This window comes from Sabethes cyaneus, chromosome 3 (genome assembly GCF_943734655.1).
Source record: "Sabethes cyaneus chromosome 3, idSabCyanKW18_F2, whole genome shotgun sequence".
Classification (NCBI taxonomy): Eukaryota; Metazoa; Arthropoda; class Insecta; order Diptera; family Culicidae; genus Sabethes; species Sabethes cyaneus.
This window is the reverse complement of record NC_071355.1, coordinates 3856082-3871489: the sequence shown is the minus strand read 5'-3', so window position 1 is coordinate 3871489 and position 15408 is coordinate 3856082. Positions and strand designations below refer to the sequence as shown.

The 15408-nt window shown below is 38.9% G+C and overlaps 1 protein-coding gene across 1 annotated transcript in view; it reads left to right on the top strand.

The window, feature by feature from the left end:
- LOC128743373 (uncharacterized) overlaps nucleotides 1-15408 on the top strand; it is a 146225-nt gene that overhangs the window by 56343 nt on the left and 74474 nt on the right. Inside the window, exon 3 of the mRNA XM_053839931.1 lies at nucleotides 2578-2607. The gene's annotated coding sequence lies outside the window, so the exon portion shown is untranslated. The remainder of the gene's footprint in view (nucleotides 1-2577; nucleotides 2608-15408) is intronic.

Genomic DNA, 15408 nt, shown 5'->3' with positions numbered 1-15408 from the left:
AGATAGATAGATAGATAGATAGATAGATAGATAGATAGATAGATAGATAGATAGATAGATAGATAGATAGATAGATAGATAGATAGATAGATAGATAGATAGATAGATAGATAGATAGATAGATAGATAGATAGATAGATAGATAGATAGATAGATAGATAGATAGATAGATAGATAGATAGATAGATAGATAGATAGATAGATAGATAGATAGATAGATAGATAGATAGATAGATAGATAGATAGATAGATAGATAGATAGATAGATAGATAGATAGATAGATAGATAGATAGATAGATAGATAGATAGATAGATAGATAGATAGATAGATAGATAGATAGATAGATAGATAGATAGATAGATAGATAGATAGATAGATAGATAGATAGATAGATAGATAGATAGATAGATAGATAGATAGATAGATAGATAGATAGATAGATAGATAGATAGATAGATAGATAGATAGATAGATAGATAGATAGATAGATAGATAGATAGATAGATAGATAGATAGATAGATAGATAGATAGATAGATAGATAGATAGATAGATAGATAGATAGATAGATAGATAGATAGATAGATAGATAGATAGATAGATAGATAGATAGATAGATAGATAGATAGATAGATAGATAGATAGATAGATAGATAGATAGATAGATAGATAGATAGATAGATAGATAGATAGATAGATAGATAGATAGATAGATAGATAGATAGATAGATAGATAGATAGATAGATAGATAGATAGATAGATAGATAGATAGATAGATAGATAGAGCTAGAGCTAGAGCTAGAGCTAGAGCTAGAGCTAGAGCTAGAGCTAGAGCTAGAGCTAGAGCTAGAGCTAGAGCTAGAGCTAGAGCTAGAGCTAGAGCTAGAGCTAGAGCTAGAGCTAGAGCTAGAGCTAGAGCTAGAGCTAGAGCTAGAGCTAGAGCTAGAGCTAGAGCTAGAGCTAGAGCTAGAGCTAGAGCTAGAGCTAGAGCTAGAGCTAGAGCTAGAGCTAGAGCTAGAGCTAGAGCTAGAGCTAGAGCTAGAGCTAGAGCTAGAGCTAGAGCTAGAGCTAGAGCTAGAGCTAGAGCTAGAGCTAGAGCTAGAGCTAGAGCTAGAGCTAGAGCTAGAGCTAGAGCTAGAGCTAGAGCTAGAGCTAGAGCTAGAGCTAGAGCTAGAGCTAGAGCTAGAGCTAGAGCTAGAGCTAGAGCTAGAGCTAGAGCTAGAGCTAGAGCTAGAGCTAGAGCTAGAGCTAGAGCTAGAGCTAGAGCTAGAGCTAGAGCTAGAGCTAGAGCTAGAGCTAGAGCTAGAGCTAGAGCTAGAGCTAGAGCTAGAGCTAGAGCTAGAGCTAGAGCTAGAGCTAGAGCTAGAGCTAGAGCTAGAGCTAGAGCTAGAGCTAGAGCTAGAGCTAGAGCTAGAGCTAGAGCTAGAGCTAGAGCTAGAGCTAGAGCTAGAGCTAGAGCTAGAGCTAGAGCTAGAGCTAGAGCTAGAGCTAGAGCTAGAGCTAGAGCTAGAGCTAGAGCTAGAGCTAGAGCTAGAGCTAGAGCTAGAGCTAGAGCTAGAGCTAGAGCTAGAGCTAGAGCTAGAGCTAGAGCTAGAGCTAGAGCTAGAGCTAGAGCTAGAGCTAGAGCTAGAGCTAGAGCTAGAGCTAGAGCTAGAGCTAGAGCTAGAGCTAGAGCTAGAGCTAGAGCTAGAGCTAGAGCTAGAGCTAGAGCTAGAGCTAGAGCTAGAGCTAGAGCTAGAGCTAGAGCTAGAGCTAGAGCTAGAGCTAGAGCTAGAGCTAGAGCTAGAGCTAGAGCTAGAGCTAGAGCTAGAGCTAGAGCTAGAGCTAGAGCTAGAGCTAGAGCTAGAGCTAGAGCTAGAGCTAGAGCTAGAGCTAGAGCTAGAGCTAGAGCTAGAGCTAGAGCTAGAGCTAGAGCTAGAGCTAGAGCTAGAGCTAGAGCTAGAGCTAGAGCTAGAGCTAGAGCTAGAGCTAGAGCTAGAGCTAGAGCTAGAGCTAGAGCTAGAGCTAGAGCTAGAGCTAGAGCTAGAGCTAGAGCTAGAGCTAGAGCTAGAGCTAGAGCTAGAGCTAGAGCTAGAGCTAGAGCTAGAGCTAGAGCTAGAGCTAGAGCTAGAGCTAGAGCTAGAGCTAGAGCTAGAGCTAGAGCTAGAGCTAGAGCTAGAGCTAGAGCTAGAGCTAGAGCTAGAGCTAGAGCTAGAGCTAGAGCTAGAGCTAGAGCTAGAGCTAGAGCTAGAGCTAGAGCTAGAGCTAGAGCTAGAGCTAGAGCTAGAGCTAGAGCTAGAGCTAGAGCTAGAGCTAGAGCTAGAGCTAGAGCTAGAGCTAGAGCTAGAGCTAGAGCTAGAGCTAGAGCTAGAGCTAGAGCTAGAGCTAGAGCTAGAGCTAGAGCTAGAGCTAGAGCTAGAGCTAGAGCTAGAGCTAGAGCTAGAGCTAGAGCTAGAGCTAGAGCTAGAGCTAGAGCTAGAGCTAGAGCTAGAGATAAAAAATTTACAGCAAAAGATTAATTCTATATGACAAATTTTACTTATTTTATTTAATTCTCATAATACTATGTTTAATTTTTTATTTTTCCTTTTTTTAGGTTCGACTTGGCTCGTAAAATCAATTTTATGTAAGTTCAATTTTTATTTTTATGTAAATAGTACTTTTTATTAATTAGATTAGATTTAATTCAACCTTCAAAGTTTAGTTTCATAGGATCTTTTGTTCCAATTCAACGCAGTAACGTTGTATTTCGCTTTTTCTCAATTCAAAAAAGTTAGGTGGATGAAATAATTCTTTTTTATGTACAACTGCAACTATTGGAGCATTCAGAGATCACGTTAATAGACCTTTGCCTATTGAAATTGAAAACTTAAACCACATTCCTTTTCAGTCAGGCATAATGAGTTCTGAATTTAATATCAATTGAAATAAGTTCAGAAATTTTCAGGCATCGTTAAATTAAATTCATAATATTATTAACGCATCAAGCATAAAGTGTACAGCGTCGGAGAAGACCACGCAATCGTGTTCCCATATTGTTGCCCCCTGTTTCGCTACATGTATTGTTGTTATGGTTTGAACCTTCAACCGAAGCAATCGAAGCAATCAGCGAATCACTGCTCGGCTCGGCTGACAAGCCGAATCGGTCTGTAAGCCGTGCTGGTAGCATTACAACACACGCTAACGCGTGTGTGTGTTTGATACTGCCTCTATGTGTGCGCGGGGGTTAATAAATTGGACTGATTATTTCGGCCGCCGCGCCGCAGCGCAGCATACTGTGGGTTGTGTGCGCAAACCGAACGCTAGCTTCTTAGTTGGTTTTATTTTCCAATTTATTTTATTGTTGCTTGCAAGCAAAGCAGGCTAAACCCGTGACGGCGCGGCGCACCGTCTCTGATAGGAGGTTGTTATCATGCCCGTTACAAATGGAACGCGGTGCGCTACGCTAGTGCTACGCTGCTGCTAATGTAGGTACTATACTGTACTGACTGGGGCAAGCGAACGACCGAGCGAACGACAACGACGATTCCGAAGGACAGCCAGCGAGCGCCATGCGGGCAGCGTGATCTAATTTCGTACTGGCATGGCGGGGGAATCGGTTCGAAGCAAATGAAGCGTATAGAGTTTGTGAGCGAGTGACAGACGCATTCCGATTCGAGAGCTTGCGTATGTATTCCATTTTTGTTAACGAATCGGGTAAATAATCATGCAGCTGCATAGAATTTCGATTAATGGAGACGCATAGTCATTAACTGTCCAAAATATGATGATCATGATGATGGCTTGACTGATGCAAACATTTGCAATTTTCGACTTATCAGAGGATCAATCAAAAGCAGATTACCAATTAACGTGCAACATTTGAGTTTGTTTTGAGGTGAGAATCACCCATAGAACACATAACCTCAAAGCACTTTTAACTCCTACTGCATTTCCCAGCTTGTTTCCCGGATAGATTTCATGACGGTCTCCGATGGTTCGCGGAAGGTTTTTTGACATAGGACTACGTCCTACTGGAAAGTAATGAAACGACGGTAGGGGGTCATTAAAAAAATCGAGGAAAACTCGGTTTTCCTGAGTATATAGCTAATTGACCAATTACAGTACGAACTGTACAAGCTGTAAAAGCAACCATATTCTTGGGAAAATGTAAGTAAATTATCTAGCCTGGTGCACAGACCTTTTCTTACAAAGTTATCGCTTATTTGAGCTTCATTTTTTTAACTTGGCGAGCCAAAAGCGACTCGATAGGCATAGAAATGTCATTTCTTTAGCAAAGTTGTTTACCTTTATATTTTCCATAACTTTGCCGAAGAAACCATGTGTCTATCTACTAACACAAAAAATGGACATGCATCGAGCCTTTAGCGAACGCGAAACACATAAAACGTATACTTGCCGTACTCTCATTTGGGTGGTTAGGGACAAGCGGTACCCATGCAAGTTTATAGCACTCGACTTAAGCTTTAAGATAAAGTGCTGATTTCAGAAATCCGATTGCCCCATTTTACCCCATGGGCTCGTGAAATCATGGAAATTTAAAGCTTGAATATGCGATAACTTAGCAGGTAAAGCTCCAAGAGATTTGCGGTCTTCTGCGAAAACGTGTATTTTGAGAGCTTGGATAATTGCCTAGAACATTGTATACTTGTAAAATGCAACTAACAAAAGCTAAGTATGAGAAACCAATTTTTAAAGAAGTTTTAAAGAATATGCCCTATTGTTCAGCACTCGATAAAGATAGAAATTTTATTTCCTCAGCAAAGTTGCTTGTTTTTAAAATATTTACAACTTTGCCGAAGAAATATATCTATATTTCCTAACACAAAAAAGTTATTTTTTTTATTTTCATTATAGTAAGCAATGACGAACTTTTGAAAGTTTTAGATTAAGGGGAATATCAATACGAACAATACGTCCTGAATACCATAAATGTTAAAATGAAAGCAAAAGACACTAGGAAAAAAGTTCCGCTTTTCGTCCTTTTGGAATGCTTTACCGGTTTTACCGAAACCGGTTTTACCGGTATTACCGGGCTATTTTCCAATACCGAATTACCGGTTTTTCCACGATCGAAAACCGGTATTTTCGGTATTTTTTGTATGATCAAATAACAACTCAAGAAACTTGAATCGCTGATAAAACTTTTAAATTATAGGGCGAACTATATTTCATGATGGAAGGTTCTGCAAATAATAACTCAATTATGTAATTCTTCCAAAGGGAAAGCCCCGAAATATCCCACCGCTGTCAGCATAGAACCGGAATGCATTGCGCTTTTTAAGCAATCGTCTCGGGTCACTCGTCGCCAATTTTCCAGACGTCTCAGAAGTCACAAGTCGCTTTTGATCTGGTCGAGCCATCTTGCACGTCGATCCCACCGGGTGCCGGAGAGCTTGTTGAGAACCGCTTTTGTCACTTTTGTCATTTGGCATCCTTGCGATATGTCCGACCCATCGTAGCCTACTGACTTTAGCCAGCTTACGATAGCAATCTCTCTAAGAAGTATATGCAGCTCGTGATTCATGAAACGTTACCGCCACTCCCCGCTTTCAGTTTGTACTCCGCCAAATATCATCCGCAGCATCTTCTGGTCAAACACGACAAGAGCGCATATTTTCACCGTGAGCGACATCACAGCTTCAACTCCGTAAAGAACTATCTGTTAAATAAGGACTTTGTACATTGTCAGCTGCGAACGACGGTCTATGCTTCTTGATCGTAACGTAAAGGGCAAAATAGGTCCGATTTCATGCTGGAATGCGCCAATTAATTAAGAATATTGCGCAATACAAGAAATGTGCGATATACAGTGAGGCTGTTCAGAAAATCTTCAGTGAAAATTAACGAATTACTCTAGAGAAATAAAGAATTTAATCAGTTGCTAGTACAAACTGGAATAAAAATTTGCTTAGTTAGAACAGCCTGTTCGCAGGACTAAGCCAAATATACGGGCTCTAATCATCACTTCGAACGAGTACCATTGATTATAGAGAGATTTTCTTCAAATCATATAATTTGTAAATGTTGTTTTTAAGTATTAATTTTTACCGGTTTTTTTACCGGTTTTACCGGTATTGCATTTATCAATACCGAAAAGCCGGTTTTCGAAATACCCCCCGGTATTGGCATCTCTATTTTGGACCACTGTGCAGTCAGTGGTGACGACGGTATAAGCATGGTGCGGGGCAAATCCGATTTTCTCATTAGATCCGCGGCTCGGAATGACTTCTGATGTTAATAAATTTAACCAACAGTTCCCGTACACCATCCATCGAATCAGTCCGAGGACCGTAAGTACCATATTCAAGAGCCACATACGGGCCCGCATGTGAGAGGAAAAACGCGAAAGAGAAAAACTGACATGAAAAAAGGGAAAAACGAAAGAAAAATGGGAAATAAAACGAGATGTAAAAAGAGAAAAAAATGAAAGAGAAGAAAACGAGAGAAAAACGGCAAAAGAAGTGGAGACTGGTTCAGAAAATGAAGAAGAACGAAAAAGAAAAAACTTTAGACTAACGAAGAAAAACTAATGGGGAACTAGAAAAACAACAAAGAGGACAAATTGGGTAGAAAAGGAGAAAAAACGGAACAAAAAAGGAAAAAACGGGATAACATGGAAGGAATAGAAATGAAAAAAACACGGGAGCGGGAAAATTGGAAAACGAGAACAGAAAAATGAAAAAAGGAGAGAATAAAGGGAAACGAAAACCAGAACGTGACAGAAAAGGAGGAAAATCAGAACATAATAAGTGGAAGAACGCAACAAAGGAAAACAAAATGAAATCAAAGAAGTTAACAGAACAAACATAAAAACAAAAAAAAAACGAGACTGAAAAAGAGGAAACGGGCCTGACAATGGAAGACAAATGACTAGAAAAACTGACCGGAAAAGAGAAAAACGTGAGGAAAATCAGATCTGAAAACGGCGAAAAACAGGACAGAAAAAAAGAGAAATAGCGGGCAGAAAAAAAGGAAAACGAAGGAGAAATCGTAACAAATAGAGGGAATGTAACTGTAATTAATTTGAACTTATGATTTGACTTTTGAGGGAAGACTTGACAAAAAAAGGCAAAGAAAAAGACAAGGAAGGGGAAACGGAATAAGAAACAAGAGAAGCGAAAAGGAAAAAGAGGTTAAAGGAGAACTATGAGACAAATGTGAATGGAAAGTAGGAATGGTCAGAAAAGTCCAATGGATCAAAAAAAGAAGAAAATAAAAAAAAAACAAAGAGAAAAAGTAAAACTGTAGAGAAAAGGATGAGACACGAAACATGAGAAAGAAAAACCTGAGAGCATAGGAGAGGATAAAAGGGAACCAAAAACAGACGTGACAGAAAAAAAGAAAAACGGTGGATGTCCCAACAGAAAAGCAAAAAAAAAACGGAACGTCGGTTCCAAACTACGCAAATTGAGAAGGAGAATTAGAAAAAGACGACAACTGGAAACAACAAAAAGGAAAAAGGGAAAAGAAATGAGGAAAAATACGCAGGAAAATTACAACAAAAACGGAGAAATAAAAGAAATGAGGTAAAAAAAGAGAAAAAATAGGAAAAACGGAAGAACAAAGACAAAAAAGAAAAGGCGGGAAAACAAGAAAAAGTAAAGAAAGGAAATGTAGAAAATGAAAAGGAAAATAAGGACAAACTAGACAGAAAAGTAGAAAAACCGGATAACGAAGAGGAACAAAAAAGAAGTAAACTCGGGAGCAGCAAAATTGAGAAACATGAACAGTAAATAAGAAAAAAATAAAACGGAACAAAAATGGGATAAAAAGAAAAACCGAACGTGACAGAAAAGGTGTTAACACCAAAAAAGAAACAGATGAAAACAAAAACTATTAACGGGACAAAAAACGAAACTATAAAAGTGGGAAACTGCTTCCGAAAATGCTAAAAAACGTAACAAAAAAACGAAAACCGGAACAGAAAAGAGAAAAACAAGAAGAAAATCGAAACTGAAAAGAGATGAAAAGATTGAAAGAAAAACGAGAGCGCAAAGGTAAGAAAATAACACAGGGAAGACGTGATGGAAGAAGTGAAAATCATGTAATAAAGGTTGGGAAAATGGAAAAGAAAGTAGTAGAGAACAAGCCGAGAAAACGCAACAGAAAACAATATAAACCAAAAGGGAATAGCGAGAGGGAGAGACAGAGAGATAGGAATCGAGCAATAATAGAAAAAAGGTCAAACCAAATAAAATAAAAGAAGAAAGATGGGACAAAACGGGAATGGGGAAAACGGTACATCGGGGCAGAGAGAAACGAAAAAAGAGAAGGGGAAGGGGATAAGAAAAAGACAAAAACTATAAACGAAAACAAGGAAAAAAGAGAAGAGAAAATACGAAAAATCGATCGGAAAAGAAAAAACTAGACAGAAGAAAAACGGGATAAACGAAGAGGAACAAAAAAGAAGTAAACTCGGGAGTAGCAAAATTGAGAAACAAGAACAGTAAAAATAAGAAGAAAAATGAGATAAAAAGAAAAACAGAACATGACAGAGAAGGAGGAAACGCAGGACCTAATAAGAGGAAGAACACGAGAACGGAAAACGAAAATTTGAACACAAAAACGAAAATCGAGACCGAAACAAGAAAAAAAAGTCGAAACGGGACAGAACATGACAAAAAAGTGAGACAGGAGATGAGGAAAAAGGGACCTGAAAAAGAGAAAAACTGGAAGAAAAAGGGCAAATAACGGAATAGAACAATCAAGACTCAGAAAAAGAGCACAAAGTCGAACAAAAAAACAAAAAACTTACAAAGGAAGAGGAAACAACGGACAGAAAAGAAAGATTGGACAAAAAATTGAAAACTGAGACAGAAATACAAAAACAGGAAAAACAGATGAAAGATAAAGGTGAAGAAAAAACAACGACAAAATGACGAAAAAACGTGACAAAAACGACGGGAAAACCACAGTCAAAAGAGGAAAATCGGGACACAGCGAGACGAAAAACGATAAGGAAAGGGGATAAGAAAAAGATGAAAACTTTAAACGAAAACAAGGGATAAAGAGAAGTGAAAAGACGGAAAACGAATAAGAATATAACAAAAAAAGAGTGATCAGAACAGAAAAAATGGATAGCGAGAGAAAAAGAAGAAAACCGAAGGCGAAGACCAAAAAAAAAAGTAGAAGGATTTGTGTCTCACGACACGAAGGTAGGCTTGGCGCAGAACTACAGTCCTTTCCCTTAATATTGGTACTACGGACCTTTCGACTAATTTCGTATAAAGATATCAAATTTGAATGATTTTAGGTCAAAGTATATGCTGCGATTCGATACCTCTACAACAATCTATGAATTCCACACTTCAAATATTTAAAAATAATGAAGCACGGGAACGGGAATTGCGTCAAATCTTCGTTCGCGGCTCAAGATCTAAATTTTGCCTTGCCAGCTATTACCTACTGTTGATGGATTTAATGCAAGCTTTAAGTTTTAAATTAAGCTGAACATAGACAGCACGGCTCGGTGGCTGATACAGAAATAAGCATTGGAAAATGATTCGGTACGATCACTGTTGATGAAGTATGTGGTTCGGTACGACCATAGATAATTTGAAAGATTTCGTACGACCGTATATGAATTAAATGATTTGGTAGGGTCATTGTTGAATGAGGTACATGGTTCAGTACGACCACAGATGAAGGAAATAGTTTGGTACAATCATTGCTGAATGAATTATATGATTCGGTACGACCATAGTCAAATGAAAAGATATGGATTGGTTAAACCATAGACGATTGAAATTACTTGATACTTGAAAAGGTGACTTTATTCAGTGTGAATCAAGGACCAGATTATATGTATGAGTAGTTATACAGGTTGACGATAAAATTGCAGAAACAGATGAAAAGACAAACAAGAACAGCGAAATGATGACAAAAGACAATGAAAAACGAAGAGAAGATGACAAAAAGGTTCCAAAACAGCACTAAAAAGACCGACAAAAATGTCAAAAAGCTACCGAAAAATCAACGAAAATGCCAAAAACGACGGAAAAAACGATAAATGTCAGAAAGTCGACAACAAGACGACGAAAAGAAGCCAAAACAGCGACAAAAATGACAAAAAAACAATAAAAAAATCTTTAGAAAGCGTCAAAAGACTACAAACTATAAGAACGACGAAACGACAGTAAAGAAAACAACATTTTGGTTGCTTTACTTTTATTGCCAGAAGGGCATTGGTTCAAACAGCCACTACAACGGTCTTAATGGTCGTCGTTTGCGGCAGTTTTTGTTGTCTTCAAAACAAACAAAACGACGAGAAAAGATGCCGAAAGGTAGTGAACGGATGACAAAAACGAAAAGAAAAAATCAAACAAAAAACATAATGACGATGACAAAATAAAGGTGCTAAAACTAGGTGATGATGATAAATAGGTGAAAAGCTGATGCAAAAGAAAGACGAAAGACGACAAAAAAAGGTGAAAAGACACCGAAAAAATGCCGGAGAAATGGAAAAGAATGTTAAAAACGACAAAAAGGTGATGATGTTAAAACTAGATGCAAAACGACTTTCAGACTACAACTGAGGACAAAAAGACCCAACCAAGAGCAACCGAAAACGCAGCAAGAGACAATAAAAAATAACAATAAATCGCTGAGCCACTGAAAAATTCATATCTCATGAATTAAACAGCGTAGAGTAAACAGTTTGTTATGAAAACGTAAGTAAATTTTCTTAGCATATTCTCAAATGGATTACCGACGGATCTAGAGGTAGGCCGTCTTTCGCTGCTCCGAAAAAAAACGGAAAAGAGTACAGGGGGAAACTTGACAAAACTGGGCAAACGGGATAGAAAATGAGGAAAAATGCTGCCATGAAAAAAATATAAAAGCTAGAAAAATCGTGATGCAATGGAAGATAAAATGGGACATAGAAAGGGAAAAAAGTGCAAAAGAAGAAAACCATAGAAAAAAAGGGAAAACGAGTCAAAAAAGAAGAGGCTGGACAGAAAACGAGGGAGAACGGAGCAGAAACGATGAAAAAATGAGAGAAAATCAGGAAAAGCGATTAATAAATCAAGCAGAAAGTATGGCCAAACTGGACAAAAACCGGGAAAAATCGAATTAAAAAAGAGAAAAATGGGTCACAAAAAAAAGGAAGAAGGAGAAAATTCCGGAGCAAGAACATTTAGGAACAAGAACAGAAAACCGGGTAATAAGAGTAAAAAACGGAACAGACCAAAACAAAAAATAGAAAAAGAGTTAACGGAGTCGAGAACACAAGATGGGTTTGGAAAAATGGAAAAACGGGCATGGAAATGGAAGAAAAAACACAAATTGCTGAACAAAAAAGATGAAAATTAGGGCAGAAAAAGGTGAAAGTGGAACAAGCAAAGGAGAGAAAACGAGACAGATAGAGGAAAGACAAATAAAGGACAGAAAAATGCAAAGAAAACGACGGAAAACGAGACAAGAAAGGTAAAATGGAACAAAAAACAAAGGAAGCCAAAGGTGAAAGAAGATCTGCGCGAGGGAGAAAAAACAAAACCGAAAAAGAAAGGGAAAGACGAGAAAACGTTGGAAACGGATAAAATGGGATACAAAAAAAGAGAAGAGAAAAGTAGAAAAAACAGACTAAAGAAAAGAGTAATACTGTAGAGAAAAGCGGCAAAAGGGAGCCAAAAACATAATAGATATGGAATCGGCAAAGAATACTTCGTGGTTTTGAGTGATTCTTAGGTAAAAATGGAGGTACGATGGAGTAGGAATTTTCAAAATCAAATTGTACTCCTTGGGCAATTTCCTTTGGAAATATGATAAAACTGTCTTTCTAAACTTAGTATTTTCAGAGATATAAACAAAAGAAAATAAGAGGTTTGTACAAAAACTTGACGTGGAATGATGACCCGTAATGTATTTTGTTGCTGAAAACCACTTGAAAATATAAACTAGAAAAAATCAAAAGTGAAAATTTTAGACGTCCATTAACGGCTACGGATTACTTCGATCACTTAACGATAACTTAGCGATAGATGGAGCGAGAATATTCTTTCTAATAAAATTCATTCTAAAGCGAGGGGAACGATTCGGGGAATGATAAATTCAAATAACTGATTGTTAAGGTGAAGGTCACCACAGTCCAGTTGCTTTTTACTGATTTCAGTACTTGTTGCCACTATCGGTTGGTTGAGAATAGAGTTGCAAGTAATAGGTAATAATCTGTTATGAACAATTATGAAACGTAGAATCTCGTATCTATTTTTGCTGTTGAACTAGATCCGACAGTAATTCTATCACATAAAATGTTGTTTACGGTGAATTTTATTATCAGTGAATTTTATAAGTATATTATCGACGCACTCCGACTCTTAATTTAATAGCGAAAATAATTGGTCAATTTCATGCTCAAATGTTTACGTTGGCATCACTCCATATAAACGTCCGTTCCCTTGGCAACGTATACAACAACGACGGTCGCGGATTCAAAATTGCAATCGAAACGAAGTGAGGGTTTTCCTATCAATTCAAGTGAACAGTTTGGGCAAAATCATTATAATATCTTGCTAAATAACTGTTCGGGTGGTAAATTTAAGTTTTCTGTGTCTCAAGTTAAGTTTCGCGAGTGATGTGACGAATGGAACGGCCGAAAAAAATTAATGAAAATCGACGGTGAAAAAGTGAAAATATAGTGATGAGTTTTAATTGGGCAGAAATCTCAATATTTAGTGTAATTTATGCCTCAAAAAGTAATATAACCTATAGAATGCAATGTTAAGTGCTTTAAGTTGCGAGATCTTATTAGGGCTAGCACGTTAGTTGAACTGATTTTATTTTTTTGTGGTGGTTTCCCGAGTTTGGGCATGTTGGTACACTGAAGAAGGGAAGGGAAGGGTGATATTCGGTGCCACACTGACTGCCATAAATGTACTCTGACGACCTTGTCGTTAATCATAAGTCATAAAATCTCTGTACTTTTTATATCGATCAAGTCACGATTCTTGAATTACATATTGCTTTTTGTCTCCAATGACGGGGAAGCAATACTTCGTAACAGTGATTGGCTTGGAATTTTCAATTTTTTGTATTAACAAATGAATATTTTCCTGTACAGCAAGATTGTTAATTCTCTCAAAAAAAAAAAGACAATTTATCAATTGAAAATTTAAAGACAAACTGCGGGGTTTAGCTTCCTCTATGGTAACATGATTAGCTTAGAGTAAGCTTAAATTTTGTTAACTTATTTGGAAATCCAACTGGTTTAGACATTGTGACATAGTCGTGTGATCTGACTCACAGGCTCTTGCGACTTAGCGGAAGAATTAAATTGCTTCAGCGGTCATAAATTACCAATGCCCATTAAAACTCCGTCGTTCCTGCCAGAGGAAAAATTATTTTCACCCAGCAAGGAAGACATGGCCATTACTGGTTGAGCTGAATAGAAAAACAAAAATAATTAAAAGGCACGAAAAACGGAAAAAGTAAAAGATAAAATGACAGATTGAAGAAAATCGTTGTGATTTCGAAACCACCTTGATGAAGAAGAATTCATTGAGAGAGACTATTTCGACCGCTGCGGCTTGGGAAAGGAATCCGTGGCATAAAAGAATGCCGAAAAATTTAACAGCAGCAGCCCAACCGACGGATGATTTCCTCTAATAAATCGACACATTTAGACACAGAGAGCCGAGGCAAAAATGTCGCGAATGAGTTTGCAACTGATACGTGCCAAATTAATTTCACCGGCCGGCTCAATTTGACTGCGATGCGTTTCCCCCGGTGCGGTGGGGCCATGTGCCCCCGCCTTCCGCCTTTGTGGGGCCATTTTCTCCCAAGACATAAGGAATGGTGCTGAAGAATTTGTCTACACAGCCGTCCGTTTGAAATGATTGATTGTTTGCAGGCTGTTTTCTAGTTGGCCGAATTTGGTCCCACTACTGCTGGCGGCCATTTCCCGTACCGTACACAGCCTGACCGGCAGTGCAACCACCTTTTTCATTTCCCAGTGCACAACCGTGTGCCGTCTTAATGGGTTCTCCCGGCCGGCCGGCACAGAGAGAAGCTACATTCGAACGTCGTCCGTCGATGGGTTGTCTCGGGCGCTGGCTGGCTGCTCGGGCCATTGAGCAATGGGTGCAAAGACTCCCCGATCCCCGGTACCGCCGGTCGTACCAGACCGCGGACCAAAAGCCGATGCGATGCGACGAATTTCGGTTTAAACTGTGCGCGAGAATGCGAGATGTGTAGCATAAGATTAAAATGTTGGTTTTAATTTTAGAAAAAGCAGTTCAGCTGTGAAAGTGTCATCTCCTACTCCTAGGTAGTAGAGCAGCGCGCGTCCGCCTACGTGCCGCAACAGCCCGGGGCAGAGCGGCGTGCGTGCATGCGACGCACTTAAAATACTAAGTGGTTAGCATTCTTCTCCGCCCCGGGATGATGGATCGGCTGGTCGGCTGAAGCCTGTCCGCAATTTCAACAATTTAATCGACCGGTAACTGTGCAGTTACGGCCGTCCGGTTCGTCCGTCCGTCCGTTCGGCTGTCCGCTGCGTCGTTTGTTCAATTTGTTTATATGCTGCCGTGATTGCATTGTGGATTTGCTAAATAATTGGCGTTTTCCAGTTCGATGTCCGCCTTTATTTTGAGTGATGCCTTCAAATTACCCCTTTTTTTGCTTTATTAGAATATTATTGGAACCAATATTTCTTTAAATAAACGAAAATCTTTTAATAAGATTCTCGCCAAACTAGACCGATACAGAAGGAAAGTTTATTTTGTTGCCAATGGCAACCTACCTTGGCAAAGTGGTAGATGGGCGCCGTGAGGCGCCTACTTGCCATCGAATTCTATATCTTGACACTCTTCTCTTCCGAAACCTAATAAAAACAGATGCTCCACCCTACGGACGGTATCCCTCGCAGCAGAGCCAGCAGTTATGATTTTAATTAGACCGACTTCGACTTTGACATTTTGGCTGCCAACACCTTAGCCCAGTAATTAACAAACAACAGTGAACATAACAAAAAAATAAATGACTGCCAACCGCTTGATGCTTGGTGCTCGGTCCCACGCCACGTGGTATTCACGCCGCCCGGCCGATGAATGCAATAGGGTTCCGGCGATGCCACAGACTGGCCTGGCGGACAGTTTTGGGAGCATCACAACTTTTGACATATATTTTATGCTGCGTGGGAGCGCGAACGACAGGGAAAGTTGCTGCAGCTCTGGTGCTTAAAATTAACGATTATTGAGAAATAGTACATTAATTTTACTAATTGCTTTCAACATCGGAAAAAGTCTGCCGGTTGTGACGCTCTAGCTCCGTTTTCAAAAGTTTTCAATCGTTCTATTTTCTTTTCGAGTGGAGTAGGTATTGTATTTTTCCTAAACCTAATTTTAATTCTCTTTTAATGTGGAAGATGAATTTCCAGGCGAGCAAATCCGTGCAAATATTTATACACTGGAATCGTCAAACAAAC